At 36.9% G+C, this 23,983-nt stretch overlaps 1 pseudogene; it reads right to left on the bottom strand.

The window, feature by feature from the left end:
* The window catches only part of LOC109110655, a 209,237-nt pseudogene that overhangs the window by 6,322 nt on the left and 178,932 nt on the right, over positions 1-23,983 (bottom strand).

The following is a 23,983-nucleotide window of genomic DNA, read 5'->3' as shown; positions in this document are numbered from 1 at the left end:
TTAGCATGATGAAGGGGAGTGACGGAGCATCACAGAGTCGCTGTGATGGGTCTGGATGCTTTCATTTACTAAAATCATCCTTTAATTCTGGCTAATGGCCCCCCCACCATCAAACAACACCAGCTCCAAGGTCTCAATCTGCGAATCTTCAGCATCAGTTATGGTACTCCCAACAGCAGCAGCTGAGACATCTAGTGTTCACGGAACACTAGTACAGATAAACTCATGACTCAGGCCATTGACAGCTTCAGCTCTCACAGGCATGTACTACAGATCCAACACAGACAGAAGTAAGAAAGTCAGGATAACACAGTGGACTGCAATAATGCAACCTGTGACAGCTTCATCTGCACATGTTGGCGAAGACGTGCAGAATCCAACTACGGCGTCCCAAAGTCTGCTGTGAGCCAAACTCTGCTGGTTCCTCCGAAAAAAAAATACACGGACCCTGACATGAACACACACGAACTGAAGACAGGAGGGACTTCCTATGACGTGTTTCTTCAGAGGCGGGGGGGGGGGAATAAAAACAAATTATAAACATACTAAATATATATAAAATAAAACACAAAACAATTCTTAAAATACATAATTAAAATAATAAATACATAAAATTAAAATAATTGTAAACATGCATACTATACAAAAAATGATATGAAATATATATATATACAGTACAGGTCAAAAGTTTGGAAACATTACTATTTTCTTAATGTTTTTGAAAGAAGTCTCTTCTGCTTCATGCAAGCCTGCATTTAATTTATCAAAAATTACAGAACAAACAGTAAGAATTGTGGAAATATTATTAACAACTTAAAATAATAGTTTTTCTTTTTGAATAACTTTAAAAAAAATCATTTATTCCTGGGACGCAAAGCTGAATTTTCAGCAATCATTACTCCAGCCTTCAGTGTCACATGTAACATCCAGTCTATCACATGATCATTTAGAAATCACCATCGTAGATATTCTTGATTTATTTAATGAGTGTTGGAAACAGTTTTTCTGTCTGTCTAATATATTTGATGAATAAAAAGGTTAAAAAGAACTGTTATTTATTCAAAATAAAAATAAAAAATTCTAATATATATATTCTATAGTAATATATTTTCTTTAACTATCACTTTTTTATCAATTTAGACACATCCTTTGCTGAATAACAGTAATTGATTTTATATTTAAAAAAAAAAGAAAAAAAAAATTACTGACTCCCCAAATTACTGACCAGTAGTGTATACTGTTATTACAAAATATTTATATTTTAAAAACATCGCCGTCTTCTTTTTTTTTTTTTTTTCTACTTTTTTATTCATCAAAGTATCCTAAAAAAGTATCACATGTTTCTGAAAAAATATTAACAGCCGAACTGTTTCCACTTTGATAATGAATCATCATATTAGAATGATTTCCTAAAGGATCACATGTGATAATGATCCTAAAACTTCAGCTTTTGCTATCACAGAAATAAATGATAACTTAAAGTATAATAAATTTTAAAATACAATTATTTTAATTGTAATAAATATATCACAATATGAACATTTTTTTCTGTATTTTTGATCAAGATTAAATGGCAGGCTTGATGAGCAGAAGAAACTATCTCTTTTCTTTCAAAAACAGTAAAAATAGTAATGTTTCCAAACTTTTGACCTGTACTGTACATATATATATAAATTGACAAAAAAAAATTCAGTCAAATAAAAGGGAACATAAAATGTTTTAAATGTTGTGTTTTAAAATAAGAAACCACAAGAAACCTTTAAGTAGACAATATCAAAAAATTAACATCTCCACATTACCTGTATGTATTCAGTGAGCGAGTTGAAGATTCTGTTTGGCTACAGCCGAGAGCTTTGGAAGAAAGTCGACTGACCGCCGCCTCGTCCATCAGCGTCTTTACCAGAGTAATACCAGTAAAACTGTCAACTGATTGACTACCGCAAACTCAGGACACTCTGATGTTTACCCAGAGTAACAAGTTAATAATCAGACCAATGTTAAAACATGCTATGTTGGTATGGTTGTTTTCCAACAGGATTTTACTATGCGCTGTGTTATGACATTTACGTTGTTTCAAGTGGGGTTTACGGAGTTTTAGAGGTGGGTAACTAAGGGTGTTGCTCAATGTGTTTGTTATGGGTGAACTTTTGAGTGGTTACTAGGGCGTTGTCTTATGTCAGTTATGGTTGTTTTTCAGTGGTTACCAAGTGTTTTGATTGGTTAACTAGGGTGTTGGTATGTGGTGTTACCGAGTTTTGAGTGGTTTACTAGGGGTGATTGTAACGTTGTTTCGAGTGGTTACTAGGGTGGTTGCTCCTGTGGTTACGATGTTTTGAGTGGTTGACTAAGGTGTTGCTTAATCTGTTATGGTGTTTTTCCCAGGAGTTACTAGTGGGCGTTGTTATGCAGTACGGGTTTTGTTTCAAGTGGATACAGTGTTTTTGAGTGGTTACTAGGGTGTTGTGTATGGTAGTTTACCGGTTTTTTGAGTGGTTACTAGGGGTCCTTGCTTTATGTGGGTTACAATGTTTTGAGTGACTTACTATGGCGTTGCTTTGCAGTTATGTGTGTTTTTGAGTTGGTTATTAGGGCGTTGTGCTATTGTGAGTAAACGGTGTTTTGAGGGGTTACTATGGCATTGCTATGTGGTTACAGTGTTTTGAGGGATGACAAGGGTGTTACTGTGCAGTTATGGTGTTTTGAGTGGTTACTAGGGTGTTGCTATGTGGTTATGGTGTTTGGGAGTGGTTTAACGTAAGGTGTGTTGCTATGTGGTTATGGTGCTTTGGAGTTGGTTACTAGGGCGTTTGCCTATGTCAGTTTATGGTGTTTTTCAGTGGTTACAGTGTTTTGAGTGGTTTACTAGTGGTGTTTGGTATGTGGTGTACTAGAGTTTTGAGTGGTTACTAGGGTGTTTTGCTTACGTTTGTTTTCGAGTGGTTTACATTAGGGTGTTGCTTATGGTGGTTAGCGATGTTTTGAGTGGTTACCTAGGGCGTTCTATGCGTGATGGCTGTTTAGGTGTGTTTTCAGCAGTTACTAGGGTGTTGTTTTGCGGTTTATGTTGTTTCAAGTGGTTACAGTGTTTTGAGTGTGGTTACTATGGCGTTGGCTATGTGGGTTTATGGTGTTTTGAGTGGTTTACTAGGGCATTGGCTATGTAGTTATGGATTTTTTGAGTGGTTACTAGGGCATTGCTATATAGTTACGGAGTTTTGAGTGGTTACTTGGGCATTGCTACATAGTTTTGAGTGGTTACTAGGGCATTGCTATGTAGTTATGGAGTATTGCTAAGTTGGCTACTAGGAGCATTGCTATGTGGTTATGGTGTTTGGATTGGTTACTTGGGTGTTGCTATGTGGTTAATGTGCTTTGAAGGGTTTAATTGGGTGATGCAATGTGTGTTATGGTGTTTTGAATATTGTATTAGAGGCATTGCTCATGCGGTTACTGGTGTTTGGAGTGGTTTACTACGGTTTGCTATGTGTGTTAAGGTGTTTTGAGTGGTTATTAGGGCGTTGCTATTGTGATTACGGTGTGTTTGAGGGATTACAAGTTGTGTTACTGTGCAGTTAGGGGTGTTTGTTTGAGTGGTTTACTAGAGTGGCATTGCAATGTGGGTTACGGAGTTTAGAGTGGTAACTAGGGTGTTTTTGCTATGGGTGTTATGGTGTTTGGAGTGGTAACTAGGGTGTTGCTATGTGGTTATGGTGCTTTGAGTGGGTTACTAGGGCGTTGCTATGCAGTTATGGTGTTTTCAGTGGTTTACAGTGTTTTGATGTTGGGTTACTAGGGTCGTTTGGTATGTGGTTACCGAGTTTTGAGTGGTTACTATTGTATTGGCTACGTTGTTTCGAGTGGTTACTAGGGTGTTGCTATGTGGTTACGATGTTTTGAGTGGTTACTAAGGCGTTTGCTATGTCCTGTTATGGTGTTTTCAGGCAGTTACTAGGGTGTTGTTTTGCGGTTATGTTGTTTCAAGTGGTTTTTACAGTGTTTTTGAGTGGTTGTACTATGGTCGTTGCTATGTTGGTATGGGTGTTTTTGGAGGGGTTACTAGGGTGTTGTGCTATGCTCAGTTTATGGTATCTTGAGTGGCTTACTAGGGGCATTGCTATGTAGTTTATGGAGTTTTGAGTGGTTACTAGGGCATTGCTACGGTAGTTTTGAGTGGTTACTAGGGCATTGCCTATGTGGTTATGGTGGTTTGGCATTGGTTACTAGGGTGTTGCTATGTGTTTAATTGTGCTTTTGAGTGGTAATTTGGGTGATGCAATGGTGGTTTACGGTTTGTTTGAATAGTTTTATTAGAGCATTGCTATGCGGTTATGTGTGTTTGGAGTGGTTACTACAGTTTTGCTACATTTGTTTAACGGTGTTTCGAGTGGTTACTAGGATGTTGCTATGTGGTTACGGTGTTTTGAGTTGAGTTGTGTGTGTGTGACAGAGAGAGAGAGAGAGAGAGAAAGACAGGTGTGTGTGTACCTGCAGTCTGAGCAGATAGTCCACTGTGCTGATGATTAATTGACTGTGGTCGTTGTTCCCGTCTGCGTCCTGAGAAAGTTCCTGGAAGGTCTGAATCACACATGAGCGTCACTTGTAGTCAGGAGGCTCTCACATTGTGTGTGGTTCAGATGATCCGTTATTCAGATGTTCTTAGCCAGTTATTGTGTCTCCTCACACAGGAGCTGCAGGACCTGAACAGATCTTTGTCACCTCGTCCATTCTGAAGAACTTTTAGAGCCTTCAGGGAAACAGAGACACTTCAGATTCCTTCAAACAAGAGCTGCTTTAAACAGATCCACACTTGGTTCCACAGAGCTTCTGGTCAGCTGGCAGCATCATCAGCATTCAGTGTTAATGGGTTAATTAACTCTTCTACCGTGACATGCTCTGATCCACCTGACATCGTATTTGAGGAGGTTGCCTGATCACGCTCTTCCATCAGTATTTGACCTACATCACATTGAGCTCAAGCAGAAGAAACACGAGACTGTAAATAATGATCTGCTCTCAATCATATATCTAAATGTAGAGTGTGTGTTGATGATCGGCAATTTAAAGAGATCCATTTTTTGTTTAAGAACTAACCTTTTAAGCATATTAACCATGTTTATGGTTCTCCTCTATGTCCGTTAATGGTCACATCACAAGCAAGTAGGACCAATAAAATATTGTATCATTTTTTTGAATTTTATTTGTCATTATAAAATTGTTCAGTTAACACATAAAAATAAACACCTGCTAATAATTAAATAATATATATCTAATTAAAAGGAGTCATTTTAATTTGATGTTTATTTCAGTATTACTAGGTGTTTTTTTATTGTTTTATTTTAAAAAATATTCATTGTTAATCAAGATTTTTTTTTCGTTTTTATTATTATTAGGTGTTGTTTATTTGGCGTTGTTTACTTGAAAGTTACTTATTTTAATTTGTCTTTTTATTTAATTATTATTGGGCAATTTATTTTGTTTTTTATTTTTAAATTACCCAGTTTTATTTGACATTTGTAATTAAATAAGTGTTTTAGTATTTTGATTTCTTTTATCTTAACGATTTTTGATTTTAATTGGATATGTTTTATTAATTTAGTAAGTGTTTTATTGCGATTATCCTTTACTTTTAAAATTATTCATTTGAATTTAACATTTTTATTTACTTATTAGTAGGTTTTTTTTTTTGACTGTTTTTATTATTTGGAAACTATTCCTTTTAATTTGACAGTTTATTACTTATTAGTAAAAGTGTTTTTGTTGGGTTGGTTCCTTTTTTAAAAATAATAAATTTTTAATTGAACATTAGTGTTGTTTTAGGTTTGTTTTTTTTTTGAAAATGATTCAGTTTCAATCTCTTTAATGTATTAGTGGGTGTTTTATTTTGATTGTTTTCATTTTAAAATTATTTAGGATTTCATCTGCTCTGATCTAAGAAGCAACATGATAAACATTTTTTAAAGTTTGTTTACAGTGATTTGCCTTTTTAAAAACAAAATCCATCTAAACATGGAAGGGGTGTCATTCGTTAGTTGTGTGAATTTAGCATCATTTCACACTAAGCACTTATTTAAGGACAGGAAGATGAGCGAGAAAACAGAGAGAGAGAAACGGACCAGAAAGGAGGGACCAGCAGACTTCAGTGGGGGTTCACTTTCCTGTCACATGACACATGCACTGCATTCATACAGACGGTACGGACAGACCAGGAGAATCTGAAGCGTGTATTTACCGCGCTCCCTCCACGTTGACTGTTCCAGCCACCGATGAACAAAAGATGACAAGAAAGAAAGAAATCAACATAGAAGAACAGCAGACATAAGAAAAGTAGAAGAGACGGAAACCTTCCAGAAGAACCAGAGATACTGACACTGAAACATCAACCATCACTTCTGCCTGATAAACACGATTCGTGAATCATGACCGTACGTGACCGTCAGCACATTCAAAACAAAATCAATCAAATCATCTATAACAGAGATATTATATCATATGATTCTAAAGAAAACAGATACAGGAAAGAAGTAAATCATGGTAAATAAGAGTGAAAACTCAAAGCGTGTGTGTGGATTGGAATACTGCACCATGCATCTTTCCTCGGGACCTTCAAAATGTAACATTTAAATTTGATAAGTTATTTTGCTGTTTTTTTTTTTTTTGGTCATTTATTTAGGAAATTTTACTAAGCAATTTCTTTAGTTTCACACCTTGTTACACTGTAATTATACAGTTAGGTACAGAGTGATAATTATTTTTAACAACATGACCTTACTCTAGGCTTAGGCTTGGGGTTCAGGGTTATATTTGCATGTAATGATGTGCATCATTTTAACTTTTATACTATCAAAAAAGTACATGTAAGAGTCAAAATTAAATATTACCGAAATGTTTTCTATACCTAATTTGCATTTGATCAAAATCAGTAAAACAATAAAATATTATTACAATCTAAAACAGCTGTTTCTATGTGCGAATCTCTGTAAAGTGTAGTGTGGTATTTCTATGATTCGCAACCTGTATTTTCAGCATCCATTACTCCAGTCTTCCAGTGTCACTGATCGACAGAATCTTCAGAAATAGGGACAAAATAGGGGGGGGCTGATGATTGCCTGCTCAAGAACCATTTGCGTGTGCGATTATTATCAATGTTGACAAAACATTTAATATTTTTGTGGGAAACTGTGAGACATTTTATTTTTCAAGAATTCACAGATGAATAGCAAGTTTTCAAAAGAACTGCCTTTCTTTGAAATAATAGAAATTCTTCTGTACACATTCTACAAATGTCTTTACTGGCACTTTTTAATCAATTTTAATTCGTGATTGATGACTCATTGTATTAATATATGTGCATGTGTGTTCTATTGCGATCCATGATGTCACAGTGCAGTATGATATGATGTAATGAAGGTGTGATTGTAAGATTTTCTCTCGGCCTCATCAGATCAGGCAATATGCAATACACGTGTGTGTGAGACGTACTGGAACCGGTCCCTCAGTCACACATCCCTCAAACCCCTACGCCTTATCTTGCTGACGCTCGAGTAACGCTTCCGATCCCAAAACACTGCACACACACTCGACTTCTGTAAGTCGCTTCGGATAAAAGCATCTACTAAATTGCATAATACGTGTATAGCACTGAATCTCTTCCCTTGGCTTACATTTACATGCACATCCGCATATTCAATGTTAATCTGGAACTTGCGGCAATATTCAGATCCATTTACATGACCCAATCTGATAGCAAACCTTCATTTAAATGCAGTATACTGATTGTGCCGCCAAATTCCATGCATGTGTTTAAGTGAAATGTGTGGGTTGCAATGAAACCCCTTATTAAAGAAAACCTCAGACCACGATGCTCAGAAGAGACCACAAGGAGTTATGGGTTCTAGACATACGGGGTACATTCGGCGAGTGCAGCAACTCCCATCTAAATGCATTTCTGGAGTACCTAAAGACTTGATATTATAACAGTGAAAATTAAACAAGAAAAAAAAAAACGAAAAAACACGTATGTGATTATTAACTCTATCTGATTCAATACTAGTCTGAACCCTTTCAGTTTAGTGTCAGCATTGTTAGTGACAGGCATTTTTTGAAGGTGAGAAGTGTTGGTTTCCTCCCTCTATTAAATTATTATTATGGGTCTCGGGTATTAAGTGTGAGTGTAATGCAACTGAATAACTGCGCAATACATTGCCAACGTCAAATAGGCAGCTATGGTGAATAAGTAATTACATCATCAAAATGATACAATTAACGAGGAAGTAACAACTTCAAACCTTTAAATAGTGTGCAGATCAAACATTTCCTAATAATTCAATCTCAGCGATTAAAATCAATGCTTGTTAGAATCCCAAGTGCACATTCAAATAAAACAAGTAATTAATTAAATCATACACATGTTACAATATATAATTTTTAAATGTAACGATCACACAGAAAACAAAATTTAATTAGAACAATGTTAAATTAAAATCATTTTCCACAGTTAAATAGAATATTTTTTATTTAAAATAATTTTTAAATTAATTTTTTAAATTAAAGCAATTTTATTATTTTTAAATAAAATACAATTAAAATAATTTAAAAATAAAAACAATAAAAATAAATAATGCCAAACAAAACATTTATTTAATTAGATAAAAAATGTTAAATTATAATTTTTTTTTTTTTCTAATAAAAAAACAAGTCAAACAATATACATGCATGCAAACATAGTGTATAAACATCATATTCAGAATATGGCTGAAATCTGAATATAGAGTTGAAAATGTGATTTGATTGCACCGCATGTAAAACTCTGTCCAGTTGAGATTATAATCCTTAGGTGTTAGGTTGGCGAGCGCAGAATCCTGTTGATCCACCTTCACGACTGCATCAGTCCTGACAGGACTCTCTGAAGAAACCCCATCCTCTCTCCCTTCCTTCTCTTCTTCAAATAGTCCACACATTTTCTGTGCCCGTAAGAAATGATTGTACAAAATCCACTCATGAAACTGTCCAGTGCCACAGTACCTGACTATGATGTGTTCCAATGATGACTCCAGTGAACGCACCTGCTGGACTGTGGTTTCCCCTCCGTTGAGAATGAGATGCCGGCTTCAGCTTGAAATGTGACCATCGACCCAAATGAACCTGAAACACAATCAAACACACACTCAGGATGATGATCGCTTAGATGTCCATGTGCGGTGTGTGGGTGCATGTACCTTTAACTAGCGCTGATCATCTGTAAGACCAGCTCTGCTGCTCCTTGTCATGGAGTTCGGGCCTTTTGGTACAGAGTTCTCTGTTCTTCCAGCTCCTTTCTTCCTGATCTCACACACACATCCATCAGGTCTGAAGTCTCCACATTTCGGCTGATCTAAGTGTCATATTTAAGTCTTGCTCACCTCAAATGTTTTCCGCTCTTTCCTTCCTCATCCCCTCTTCCTCATTTTCAGCACAGCTCTACAGATGAAGAACAGCGTCATGCCACAATTACATGCGTTTATCACACGTGAACACAAAATGTGTTGATGTAAGTAATTTGTATACTATTCTATGAATATTAACTGATTTTAATGTATATTCATTATATATTATTTTATATACATTACATTGTATATTAAGTTATGTATATGAATTGATTACATTGTCTATGATTTGATTAATCTGATCATCGAGTAAGCGGGACAGATTGATAATCTGATGATTTCATGACACACACACCTTAGCCATCATGTCTGCATATGCGATGTACAGCTGATCCTCCTCTAGAGAGCTGAAACCAGATCACACTCCATATTAACACATCAAACAGATCATTACATTTATTCTGACAGAAGAACTAAATATCCTGTTCTCCAGCTCAGACGAGAGTCTGGTGTGTGTGTGTGTGTGTATGTGCGCGAGTGTGAGCATGTGTGAACGTGAGTGTGAGTTAGTGTGAATAAGTGCAAGCATGCATGAGTGCAAGTGTGAGTTTGCGTAAGTGTGAGTAAGTTTCTGTGAGTGCGAGTGTGTGTAAGCGAGTGTTAGTGCGTAAGCGTGCATTAGTGCGAGTGAGCACATGACTGTATGTGAGTGAGTGTGTGAGCATGAGTGAGTGTTAGCATGTAAGCGTGCATTAGTACGAGTGAACGTGAGTGTTAGTGTGTGAGCGTGAGTGAGTGTTAGAGTGTGAGCGTGCATTAGTGCGAGGGAACGTGAGTGTTAGTGTGTGAGCATGAGTGAGTGTTAGTGTGTGAGCGTACATTAGTGCGAGTGAATGTGTGAGCATGAGTGAGTGTTAGTGTGTGAGTGTGCATTAGTGCGAGTGTGTGAGCATGAGTGAGTGTGCGAGCATGAGTGAGTGTTAGTGTGTGAGTGTGCATTAGTGCGAGTGATTGTGTGAGCATGAGTGAGTGTTAGTGTGTGAGTGTACATTAGTGCGAGTGTGTTGCGGTATGAGTGAGTGATAGTGTGTGAGTGTGCATTAGTGTGTGTGAATGTGTGAGCATGTAGTGAGTGTTAGTGTGTGGTGTGCAGCATTGCTCAGTGATTGTGTGAGCATGAGTGAGTGTTAGTGTGTGGTGTACATTAGTGTGCGAGGTGATTGTGAGCGCATGAGTGTGAGTGTTAGTGTGTGAGTGTGCATTAGTGCGAGTGATTGTGTGAGCATGAGTGAGTGTTAGTGTGTGAGTGTGCATTAGTGCGAGTGATTGTGTGAGCATGAGTGAGTGTTTAGTGTGTGATTGTACATTAGTGCGAGTGTGTGTGCCGAGCATGAGTGAGTGTTAGTGTGTGAGTGTGCATTAGTGTGAGTGATTGTGTGAGCATGAGTGAGTGTTAGTGTGTGAGTGTGCATTAGTGCGAGTGATTGTGTGAGCATGAGTGAGTGTTAGTGTGTGAGTGTGCATTAGTGGCGAGTGATTTGTGTGAGAGTGAGTGAGTGTTAGTAGTGTGAGTGTGCATTAGTGCGAGGGTGTTAGCATGATTGGATGTAGTGTTTGAGGGTGCATTAGTGCGAGTGAATGTGTGAGCATGAGTGCGTGTTATGTGTGAGTGTGCATTTAGTGCGAAGTGGGTGAGCATGAGTGAGTGTTAGTGTGTTGAGTGTGCATTATTGAGATGTGTGAGCATGAGTGAGTGTTTAGTGTGTGGTTTGCATTAGTGCGATTGAGTGTGTGAGCACTGAGTGTAGTGTGAGTGTTGAGTGTGCATTAGGTGGCGAGTGAATGGTTGAGCAATGAGTGAGTGTTAGTGTGTGAGTGTTGCAATAGTACGAGTGAGTGTGGTGAGCATGAGTGAGTGTTAGTGTGTGAAGTGTTGCATTAGTGCGAGTCTGTGTGAGCATGGAGTGAGTATGCATTAGTGCGAGTTGAGTGTGTGAGTGGGAATTTATTTTACTTAATATTCATTATTTTAACTGTGTGATACTTTTTTCAGGATTTTTTTAATATTGATAAAGTTGTTTAAAAGTTAAAAATATAGAAATCTTTTTAACAATATCAATCTTTACTATCACTTTTAATCAATTGTACCACCTGTGCTTGAATATTACAGTTTTTATTTCTTGATTTTTTGTTTAAATAAATGCAGGCTTGATGAGTATAAGCAGTATAAGCATATGGGGGAGTTATGGTTATGGAGGCCCCGCCTCAAAGACTGAGGTTCTAGGCAATTACCAGCTCTGCAAATAGGTAGTGCCGGCCCTGAGAGAGAGAGTGTGTGTGTGAGTGTGTGTTTCTGGTGTGTGTGTGTGGAGTGTGTGTGTGTGTGTGTGTTATCTGCATTGTAATGAGAGTGAGTGTGTGTGTGTGTGTGTGTGTGTATGTGAGTGTGTTCACCTGCATTCTGTCAGTGCGTTGTGACTGAAAGTGCAGGCTGATTGATGAAGAGGGTCCGGCTGAGTGTCTGTGGATCTCCTCCTCTCCTTCTTCATTCATCTTCGTCTTCTCTACAAACACACACAAACCCACACACACACCACCCAAACACAACACACAAACATGAGACACTTCAAATCATGTTTAATATTAACATAAGACATAAACACAGTGATGCTCTATCAGCAACATCTCACTTGTCCTTCACAGATCAGCCGTCAGTAAATCCACTCATCTCAGCCTGTATGAGTGACGATCACTGTATCTGTTTACCATGGTCCTTTGATATGATTACATGGTACTCAACAACAGCATCATACCATAGTACATGCGTTTCCCAAAACTGGGGTTACATGAAGCTCATGAAAAACTAATAATTAATAATTTACATTAATTAATAAAAACATACACATTAAAATAAAAATATATTTTTTTAAATTTTATTTTAATTGTACAATTTATGATTTAATTATTAGCAAGTTGTTTATTTTGATTGTTTCAATCAAAGCAATTCAAATAAAACACCTACAAAACCACATATATATGTTTATTTGTTTATTTGCATCTTTATGGTGATCATAAGACCTTAAACAATGCAAATAATGTCTTGTTAAAAAAATCGAAATATTACACTTAAAAAATCTCAAAGTGGACTTCCAGTGAAATATTCTGGGTCAGATGGGTGCAGCTTGAACGTTGTTGTGTACGTAGTGAAATGACAGTCACATGCAGTCATGGTTCTGTCCTTCATGCGGTGAGAGTTAGTGAAGATTCACCCCTGAGCTGCTTTCAGCAGGTTAAAGCATTAATGCCACTGACACGAACCAGCATGAATTAGTGCAGGAAATAAAGCACCTGAACAGGAAAGGAAACCCCACCGTTTGAAATCTTCTGTGAGTTGTTTATTGGATAGAGCATGGGGTCCGCATTACTGGTCTATGTGCAATTTTGTAGTATAATAAGTGCGACCAGTGTGCTCCACACTGACAATAAAAATAAACAAAAAATTGGATGGAAACTGTTCCTAACTTAAAGTTGAAGTTAAATAAGATGCTAATTTTATGAAACAAAAAAAAACTAATAAAAATGGTAAAACACTTACAAATTATTACAACAAAAATTAAAACAAAACTAAAAGCCAACTGCAATATAAAAAAATACTGTAATAATACGTAATCTAAATAATAATTAATAATACTATAACATGCTTTTAAATCACCTGATGATACACGGACCTGATAAAAAAAAAAAAAAAAAGCGTGCTTGAAATAATTGTAAATTAACCAAATTTAAAATAAAAAACTAATTAAAAAAGAAAAACTAAACTTAAAAATGTACAATTACAATGCTTTTATTTATTTCAATTGTACATTGATTATGGACCTACTAATAATGTAAACGTAAAATCAATATAATTTTATACATTAATTATAAATAAAAAATAATCAAAACTCTCCCAAAATCCCCTCAACTTCAAAAAAAAAAAAAAAAAGATCAAAAATTTTCTGTCATCAGCGAAATATCTACTTATTGAGTAGATCTTTTAGCAGTAGCTCGCTCAGAGTCCAGACAGGAAAACTGGGTTTTGGCTTCACAGGGCGTGTGCGAAACCAGGGCTCACCTCAGACCAGATCATACTTACTGCTACAGATTCCCTGCACTAGCTTCTCCTCAAACAAACGAGTACAATCTCGCCTGAATCCAGAGCCGCTGGTAAGCCTGTGAGGAACAGGTTAATAGAGCCATGCCTGAGGCGGGAGAAGGGGAGAGAGCAGAACACGTGTTAGTAGGGAGCAGCATGGGAGTCAGGAAGTGCTGGGAGGGTTAGTGAGTCAGTTATTAGTTAGCTAGTAGGTTAGTTAGGGGTTCATTCTGACTGCGCATCCAAACCATGGCTCTGTAAAGTGAGTAGTTTGAGAGAGCAAAGCCAGCATTTTCTGAGCGTTATGGTTACCGCCAGCACAGGCCAGCAGACCATCACGGTCAGAACTTGCCTTGAAGTCTGCCCAGCCAAAAGTGACAGTGCACGTAATTCAGGGAAGTAAATTATTAATTGTGTGCCTCGAGAACAGGGAGACATGATGAGGGGAAAAGGAAACAAGAGACAAGGGGGGGGGGGGGGGGGGGGGGGGGGGGGGGGGGGGGGGGGGGGGGGGGGGTTTTTCTTTTTTTTTTTTTTTTTTTTTTTGGGGGGGGGGGGGGGGGAATAATAGCACATTCCTACAAATCAAACTACTGATCTGAAATCAGGCATTAGGAGTACCTGTACTCGCCTTATTAGAGAAAAAAATTCTCATGACGTTCTTCAGTAGTAGTAGAGTACTGAGCACACAAAAAGCTCTGACCATATGAGATAAAAACAACTCTAAACAAAATGCAAACAAAATATAGTTTTTTATTTTTTAATAATTATCTTTTTTATTTTTTAACAATTTATATTTTTAAATATAAAAATAAATTAAATTATATATGCATGCACATACAGACAAATATATATATAAAAATGCACAAAAATAAAGCTTTGGATCTACAAAAAAAACAAAACAAACAAATAAATAATTTTTAAAACAATATCCTTTGTATTTTTTTAACAATCTAAATATAAAAAATAAATTAAATTATATATGCATGCACATACAGGGGGGGACAAAAAATATATATAAAAATGCACAAAAAATAAAAGAAGTGCATGCATCTACAAAAACAAACAAAATAAACAAACAAATAATTTTAAAAACAATATCCTTTTTATTTTTTAACAATCTAAATATATAAAAAAAAAAAAATATATATGCATGCACCACAACAGGACACAAATGTAAATGCACAAAAAATAAAAAGTACATGCATGCTACAAAAAAAATCAAACAAACACACAATAAATGTATTTTTTTTTATTTTAAACAACATCTTTTTTATTTGTAACCATTTAAAATATAAAAAAATACATTAAATCAAATATGGCATGCATATACAGACACAAATATATTTATAAAAATGCACAAAAAAAAAAAGTAAAAAGTATGGCATCTACAAAAAAACTAAAAACAAATAAATACTTTTTTAACAATATCTTTTTTTGTTTTAACAATTTAACTATAAAGGAATAAATTAGATAAATTTTACTCGGCATGCACATACAGACACCCAATATATATAAAAATGCACAAAAAATAAAAGTGATTATATAAATATATATATCACGCACATTTTAGAGTTCAGCCTCTGCTCATGGTTAGGTCTTAAAAAAGTACTGGACTGATCAGGGGAATCAAATAGTGTCATAATGACAGTCAGGACCCGTTTCAGACGTGCAGCTACCCGGCAGGTTGTAGATGCGGGGCGCCATTCTGGAAACATCGCACAACGGGCTCGCTCCAGCTGCTTAGACAACAACTTCCGCCAAACACACTTCTTAGAGCGAAGCGGCTGCTCAACCTGAACACAGCCAGCCAGCGAAAGAGAGAGAGACAGAGATGCAGACATGAGTGTTTGAGGAACACTTTTAATCTTTTCAGCCAGTATAAAGTTGGAAAATCTTGACTTAACCTGATTATAAGTATTTTTTTCTACAATCTCGTATATTTTATTTCATGCAGGAGTGCAAAAATCTATGAACAGTTTTGAGCATCTAGATCAAGAGGGGGGGGGTGTGAGCTGATGAAAAGCTAATAATGAAATTAAATCATGAAAAAAAATGCAAAATTAAAAGAAACAAAAAACTAATCAAAATAAACCCACTAATAATTAATAAAATAAATATTTAATAAAAAAATTGTATTTATGAATAAAAAAACAAAAACATCAAAATAAAAATACTGAATAATAATTAACAAAAACATCTAAAATTTAAAATGAGCCATTTTTAAATAAAAAACAATAAAAAACAAAAAAGGTAAAAATTAAATTGAATTTTAAGATAAAAACCATCAAAACACTAATATTAATCAAAATCATAAAAAGTAACATAAAAAAACAAGCATTTTTAACATATTTTTTACATATTCACCATCTTTTTAAATGAAGATATTATAAAATAAAATATTTAATGTTTAGTTTGCATGCTCAAGTGACCGTTAAAAAGACACTTCTAGAACATGAATATGTTGGAAATATTGCAATAATATTTTTTTATTGGAAATATTAGCTAAGTAATAACTCTCCAGGAGTGATAACTGGAGCTCAAAGGTTTGGGAATCCCTGATCTAAACATACAGTATTTAAAATGATAATGGAATCTGTATATTTGTATAACATGGGCTGCAGCTGCTGTAGAAATGACAGCATGACAGATGAATTGATCCGTGAGTGACGGATGTGACCTGCTCAAGGTGGAATACAGCCGGCCGAGATGCTCCTGGATTCTCTCGATGCTCCGCTCCGGATCCAAAGTGCCTTCCGTCTTCATCTTCACCATCCTGATAGAGGTTGCTGCTACCCACTGAGCGGCCGGATCCGCCCGACTGCATAGTGAAACAGAGAGACTCAATTATTAGAGACAGCTGTGTTTAGAGTGTTAGTGTGTGTGTGTGTGTGTGTGTGTGTGTGTGTGTGTATGGTCTGGCCCATGGTTTTATGAGGAAAAACAAATGTGTATAATGACATGGCTAACACAACGTTAATCATGGTTTATGAGGACGCTTCCTGTGTCCCAGGTAAAACAAAGGCTTAAAAAAACATACAAAACAGTTGGTGTTTGTTTTATGAAATTCAAAAATGGCCAGTAGTTTTCTGTGAGGGGTGGTAGGGTTAGGTGTAGGGTGATCGATACAGTTCTAACTTATTGTAAAACCATTACGCCTATGGAGAGTCCCCGTAAACCACCAAATTGCAAGTATGTGGTGGTGTGGTGTGTGTGAGAGAGAGAGAGAGAGTGGTGGAGTGAGGGAAGTGAGATAGAAGTGTGTTGTAGAAAGGAGTGTGAGTGCGTGAGTAAGTATGAGAGAGTGTGTGGTGTGTCTGTGTGGGGTGTTGAGAGAGTGAGTGAGTGAGTGATTGAGTGTGTGGTGTGTAAGTGTGTGTGTGTGTGTGTGACGTGAGTGTGTGAGGAGTGTTGTGTGTGATGTGTGAGCTGTGTGTGTGGGTCGTGACGCGAGTGTGAGTGAGCATTCGGGGTGGGAAAGTGAGGTGTTAAGTGTGTGTGAGTGAATGTGTGTGAGTTGTCTGTGTGAGTGATGTGTGTGTGTGTGTGATGTGAGTGAAGAGAGTGGTTGTGTGTGGTGGGGGTGTGCGTGTGTGAGTGTGAATGAGTGAGTGAGTGAGTGTGTGTGTGTGTTGTGTTGTGAGAGTGTGAGTGTGTGTGTGTGTGTGTGAGTGTGTGTGTGTGTGTTTATGTGAGTGAGTGTGTGTGTTGAGAGAGAGAGTGTGTGTTGTTTCGGTGTGTGTGTGTGTGTATGTGTGGTGAGTGAGTGAGTGAGGAGGATGTGTGTGTGAGTGTTTGAGTGCTTGTGAGTGTGTGGAGTGAGTGAGCAGTGAGTGAGTGACGTGAGTGAGTGTATGATGTGTGTGAGAGAGAGAGAGAGAGAGGAGAGTGAGTGAGTGGAAGTGAGCTGAGTGAGTGAGTGTGTGTGTGGGTTGTGTGGTGTGTTGTGTGAGTGAGTGAGTGAGTGAGGTGTGTGTGTGTGGTGTCTTGTTGAGTCTGTGGTGGTTGACGTTGTTGTGTGTTGAGTGTGTGTGTGTGTGTGTGAGAGTGAGTGTGTGTGTGAGGTGTGAGTGTGTGTGAGTGAGTCGAGTGTGTGTGTAGTGTGTGTGTTGTGTGAGAGAGTGAGTGGTGTTGTATGTGTGAGAGGAGTGAGCGAGAGTGAGTGGTGTGTGTGGTTGTGTGTGTGAGAGTGAGTGTGTGAGTGTTGTGTGAGTGAAGTGAGAGTGAAGTGTGGGAGGTGTGTGAGAGAGTGAGCGGTGTGTGTGTGTGTGTGTGTGTGTGTGATGTGTGTGTGTGTGTGTGTGTGAGGGTGTGTGAACTATGTGACAATGAGTGAGTGAATGAAGTTAGTGTCTGTGTGAGTGAGTGAGTGAGTCAAACGTGAGTGAGTGTGTGTGTGTGAGTGTTGTGTGTGGTGTGGTGAGTGAGTGAGTTGAGGTGTGTTGTGAATGTGTGTGTGAGTGGAGGGAGTGTGTGTGTGTGTGATGTGTGGTGTGGTGTGTTGTGTGTGTGGGTGAGGTCTGTGAGTGTGTGTGAGTGTGTGTGTGTGTGTGTGTGTGGTGTGTGTGTGTCTGTGTGTGTGGTGTGAGTGTCTGTGTGAGTCTTGGAGTAATGTGTGAGGTCTGTGTGAGCTCTGTGCTGTGTGTTGAGAGTGTGTGCGGAGAGTGAGTGTGTGTGTGTGTGTGTGAGTGTGTGAGTGTGTAGTTGTGTGTGTGGGTGTTTTTCTTTGTTGTGTGTGTGGTGTTGTGAGAGTGAGTGTGTGTGTGTGTTGAGTGAGTGGAGTGTGGTGTTGAGTGAGTGTTGTTTTAGTGAGGAGTAGTGAGTGGTGTGTGCTGTCGTATGTGAGTGAGTAAGTGAAGGTGTGTGACCGTGAAGCAAATGTGTGTGTGGTTGTGTGTGTGGGTGTGTGAGTGTCTGTGTGAGGTATGTGTGTGTGTGGTGTGTGTGTTGTTGTGTGTGTGTGTGTGTGTGAGTGAGTGAGTGATGAGTGAGTGAGTGTGTTGGTGTGTGTGAGAGTTGAGTGTGTGAGTGTTTCTGTGGTGGTGTGTGTATGTCTGTGTGTGACGTGTGTATGTGTGTGGAGTGTGTGTGTGAGGTGTGTGTTGTGTGAAGTGAGTGATGTGTGTTGTGGTGTGTGTGTGTGTGTGTGTGAGTGAGTGTGAGTGAGTGAGTGAGTGAGTGTGTGAGTAATGAGTGAGTGTATGTGTGAGTGAGTGTGTGTGTGTGTGTGTGTGTGTGTGAGTGACGGTGAGTATGAAGTGAGTGTCTGTGTGCGTGTGTGAGTGAGTAATGAGGTGAGTGTATGTGGAGTGTGTGTTGTGGTGTGTGTGTGTGTGTGAGTGAGTTAGTGAAGTGCGTGTGTGTGTGTGTGCGTGAGTAATGATCGTGAGTGATGTGTGAGGTGTGTGTGTTTGTGTGTGTGTGCTTGTGAGTGAGGAGTGTGGTGTGTTGTGTGAGTGATGAGTGGGGGTGTGTTGAGTAGTGTGGAGTGAGTGTGAGTGTGTGAGTGAGTGAGTGAGTGAGTGAGTAATGAGTGAGTGTATGTGTGGAGTGTGTGTGTGTGTGTTGTGTCGTGTGTGTGTGTTAGTGAGTGAGTGTGTGTGTGTGTGTGTGTGAGTGTTGAGTGAGTGACGTGAGTGAGTGAGTAGCAATGAGTGCGTGTATGTGTGGAGTGGAGTGTGTGTGTGCGTGAGTGAGGTGAGTGAGTGTGTGTGTGTGTGAGTGAGTGTGGAGGAGTATGACGTGAGTGTGTGTGTGAGTGAGTGAGTGAAGTGACGTGAGTGAGTGAGGGAGGTGTGAGTGAGTGGGTGAGTGAGTGAGTGAGTGTGAGTGAATGAGTGAGCGAGTAATGAAATGAGTTGTGTGTGTGTGTGTGTGTGTGGTGTGTGAGGTGTGAGTGCATGTGAGTATGTGTGAGAGTGAGTAATGAGTGTGTGTGTGTGTGAGTGTGAATGAGCAGAGTGTAGTGTGCGCGTGTATGTGTGTGTAAGCCTAGGGACTCGTGGACCTTTTCTCCCCTGCAGGTAGGTTCTGCCTGATGTGCCTCTTTTCACCTCTTTCATTCTGTGTCTCTACAATCCAAAACAAAAAACACTATCACCTCTCTTTCAAAACACACACACACAACACACACAGTGGTGACCTTTGACTCCTGGACCCCCTGCCCCTGTACCAAGCCCGTTATCGTATTCTTGGCCAGTAGAATGAGCTTCCTGGTCTCTCAAGCCCGTGACCAGGTTCCATACGGATGGGTAGCCTCTTTTCTTCAGCGCCAGCTTACTGTCACCCCCGAGACGTTTGGATCGGGAGTAAAAGTCTCAAGGATGCTTTATGCTTTCCGCCTCCTGATCCCCACCTCCAAGCCTGAAACACACACAGCAATAAAGTCAAAAAACACCGGGGCCACTCGATCTGAGGAACAAACAACCCTCCCTCAGAGATCAATGACCATCTGTACAAAAGCTTACACTGTCTGATGCTTTATCATTCACAGCTCAAACTCAAAGATTGCAAAACAAAGCTAAATAAAAAGCCAACACCTAGACACACAGAGCCCCGAAGAAACCACAAACAACATGTAAAATACTACTCCACGCCCCATGGCTCACACCCGAGGACACTGCCGAACAATGGCAGGTCCAAATATACCACACACAGGGACAATACAAATTTTTAACCCTGTTTCTTTCATACTACTCTCACATCATCATCACATCAACAAAGCCACCCGAAGCGCCCCACCCCACCTCAATCTCAAACCACTCCCTGTTCAGTGTCAAAAATACAGAAATAAAGGTCACATAAACTATACCAAACTAGTACTAAAATAAAAAATGCCTTGCCACAACTGACGGAACAAAGTTGGCAAAGATAACTAAAATTACTTAAAATAAAAATAATAAATAAAAATTCAGCAGAAATATAAATAACAATAATAATTAAAGTTTTTTGTGATTTTGTTTCTAATAATGAGTAATAATAATAATAATAATAATAATAATAATATTAAATCAACATAAAAATTAAACTACTAATAAAAACAAAATTTATGTTAACGAGTACAAAAGTACTAAGTACTAAAATTCACTTAAATGGACAACTGGCAATATAAAAAAAGCTAATTCAAAATATTAAATAAATACTCGCAATGGTATATACTTAATACTAAAACCAACACGGTTCACACAAAATCGTGTTTCTCTTGATGTTTCTCTCTGATGAATTCTGACGGACTGGACAGCAGAACAAACACCCAGATCACCTGAGGACTTTCAGAAAATCATGCTGAAAAACGTAACACTGTAAACCGTATATCTGTGCCAGGAGTAAGTGGCATTGCAACTCTGATGCAGGTGGTGAAGTGAGTGAATCAGGGGTGACTGTAATGAAGATGATCTGACGGCCGCCAAGCTGCAGACAAACATGACACGAGACCGTGATCAGAGCTCATGCAGCTCACTGTACATTGGGAGAAGGACATGGCCTGTGCATGCAGGAGGAGAGAGACAGAACAAGAAAGTTAGAGAAGACATTCCACACAGGAACGCAAAGCCAAGAAAATATTCAATCAATGATTACCTGACCAGACTCAAACCCAGTAAAATCTCTAATGAATCCAGTCAATCTCAAACGGGACTGAGTTTGCTTTGAGAGATTGAGTAATATTTTACTTCCTGTGAGAGTTGTCTAATGTGTTCGGTTATAAAGGTGTTTCTTTTATCATTAGTGATTGAATCAAAAAGCTATACTCAGTTCCTGCTAAAAAATGATCCCAACATTAAAAATACAAAAAAATTAAACAATTAAAAAAAAAAAAAATAAAATAAAATATTTCCAAAAATGAAGACAGTCAAAAAAAAAAAACAAAAACCTAAACCCTAAATCAATGTTCAAAAATTAATTATAAATAATTCTGGAATAAAATTCTACTTAATATAAAATAAAAAATCAAAGTGAGAAAATAATTTAAAAATGTATACACAATAATAATAAAATAAAGAATACTAAAGTAAAAAAAACAATTAACAAACTCATAATGTTAAATAAAAAGTAAAAATAATTAAATAAAGTCAAATAAACATTAATAATTCAATTATACATATCTAAAATTAAATGAATGATTAAAAAATAAAAAAATATAAAAATAAAACAATAAAAAAAAAGAAATGTATCAAATTTAAGTAAACATTGATATAAAAACGAATAATTCATTCAATCATAAAAATGTAAAGTTAACAAAAAAATATTTTAAAATAAAGATAACCAAAAAAATTAAAAAACAATCAAAATAAAATTCACTAAAATGCAAAAAAAAAAAAAAAAAATTTAAAATGATCAACAATCAAAATTAAAGTGGCTGGCAAGCAAATCAGCAATAATAATAAAAGGAAGCTCTCGGTTATATAGCTTTTACTTAATAAACACATGCATTTAGTGAATTTTGAGAGTATAAAAATGACAGGCTTGAGAGCTTATCTTATTATACCTCCAAAGTGAAAATAAAATCTAACAATGATGACCTCGTGACGGACGACTCTGCATGTGAGGGGGAGTTTCAAGTGTGATATTAGTTATTAACAGCTTTATGTGTGTTTAAGTGAAGGGAAATGTGATGAAAGATTAAATCAGGTTTGCCTCAGCTGTGTTGTGCTTTCAGGTATCGAGCACATCCCACACACACCAACATGTTGTCATCCTGCACACTACTGCAGCAGCATTAAAAAATAATGAAATATTATTAGAATTTAAAACAGCTGTTTTCTATGTGAATTTCTTTCTGCTAAAGTGTACTTCTATTTCTGTGATGCTTAGCCGTATTTTTTCAGCATCATTACCTAGCCTTCAGTGTCACATGATTCTGTGAAATCATTTCTATTATGATGATTTGCTGCTCAAGAAACATTTCTGCGATTATTAATAATGTTGAAAATGAAGAAAAGCTGTACAATGTTTTTTGTGGGAAAACTGTGATGTATCTCTATTTTTTCAGGATCTGGCTAGATGAACAGAAAGTTCAGAAGAACAATGCTTATTTGAAATAGAAATCCTTTTTTGGTATTAAAAAATGCCTGTTCTTGATGCTTTTGATCACCTCTAATGCATCCCTGATTGATAAAAAGTGCTAAATCATTGTGAGTTTGTGTTTGTGTGTGTGTGTGTGTTTGTGTGTGTGTGTGTGTGTGTGTGTGTGTGTGTGTGTGTGTGTGTGTGTGTGAGAGAGTGACTGAAGGGGATCTGTGGTAGTTTCCTTACCGTACTCTTTTGCCATCTTGGTTTTAGCCTGTCGCCGGTGAGGAACGAGGTTGCTGATCTCTGCTCTGGAACGGCTAAAGTTCTCTGTTTCTTCTCTTGAAGTTCTGCAGAAACACATGCACAGTGAGCCTATCTTTGAGTCTCCCCTGGCGCTTCTACTTCTGAGGAAGCGTATAAGCTGTTTCCTGAATCATAATGTGCTGCTCTTTCGACCGAAAGGTGATTAAAATAGCGGCTCATTTTAACGGTGAGACTCAGTGATGCGATGTTACGGCCAGCGTCAAATGAGTTTGCAAAGCGTTTGGAGAATGGACTCTGCTTCCTGGCCGTGTGATTTACACCACAGGATGAAGATTTCTGCCACCATCCTGAAAGAGCTTCATTGGAATCAGCATCAAGCTCCTTCAGCCGGTAGACCCAGTCTCCACGGAACAACAGATCAGATGCCCGGCCAGCTGCATCACCCTTTCACAGCTAGGGTTTGTGAGTTGATGAAAAGTAATAATAAAAATTAAATCATAAATATGTAAAATTACATCATTATTAAAAAAAAAAGTAAGTTAAAATAATTAAATTATAAAATAATATTGTAAATGTAAATTAATAAAAAAATCAAAATAGCAAAATGTTTAATTAAATCATAACGTTTAATGAAAAATGAAAACAAAACAATAATCAATAAAATAAAAACAAATAATTAAAAAAATTAACAAATCAAAATAGAACACTAATAATTAAATAATTAAAAAAATAAACAACTCAAAAATATTACATCAATGTAAAACATAAGAAATGTCAAATAAAACACTAATAAATAATTCTAAATATGTAAAATTAAAATATATCATTTTGAAATAAAAACAAATAATCAAAATAAAACACTTAGTAATAAAAATGTAAAATTAAAATGAATCAGATTAAAATTAAAATATTAATTAAAAAATAAAAACACTTATAATTACATAAAAATAAGCACAAATAAAATAATTTTAAAACATAAAATAGTAATAAAAATGTAAAATTAAAATGAATATAAATATGTTCCAAAAAAGATTAACAAACAAATCAAAATAAACACCCAAAAAAAGATTAATAACAATCAAAATAAAACATTTATTAATAATTAATAATTTAATTTATAATTTTAATAATAAATGAACTTAATAATAAAAATGTAAAAATAAATTAATTTTTAAATTTACAATTAAAATAAATCATTTTAAAATAAGGACAA

This window comes from Cyprinus carpio, chromosome A17 (assembly GCF_018340385.1).
Source record: "Cyprinus carpio isolate SPL01 chromosome A17, ASM1834038v1, whole genome shotgun sequence".
NCBI classification, from domain to species: Eukaryota; Metazoa; Chordata; class Actinopteri; order Cypriniformes; family Cyprinidae; genus Cyprinus; species Cyprinus carpio.
The sequence above is the reverse complement of the archived record's forward strand: the minus strand, read 5'-3'. Positions and strand labels throughout refer to the sequence as shown.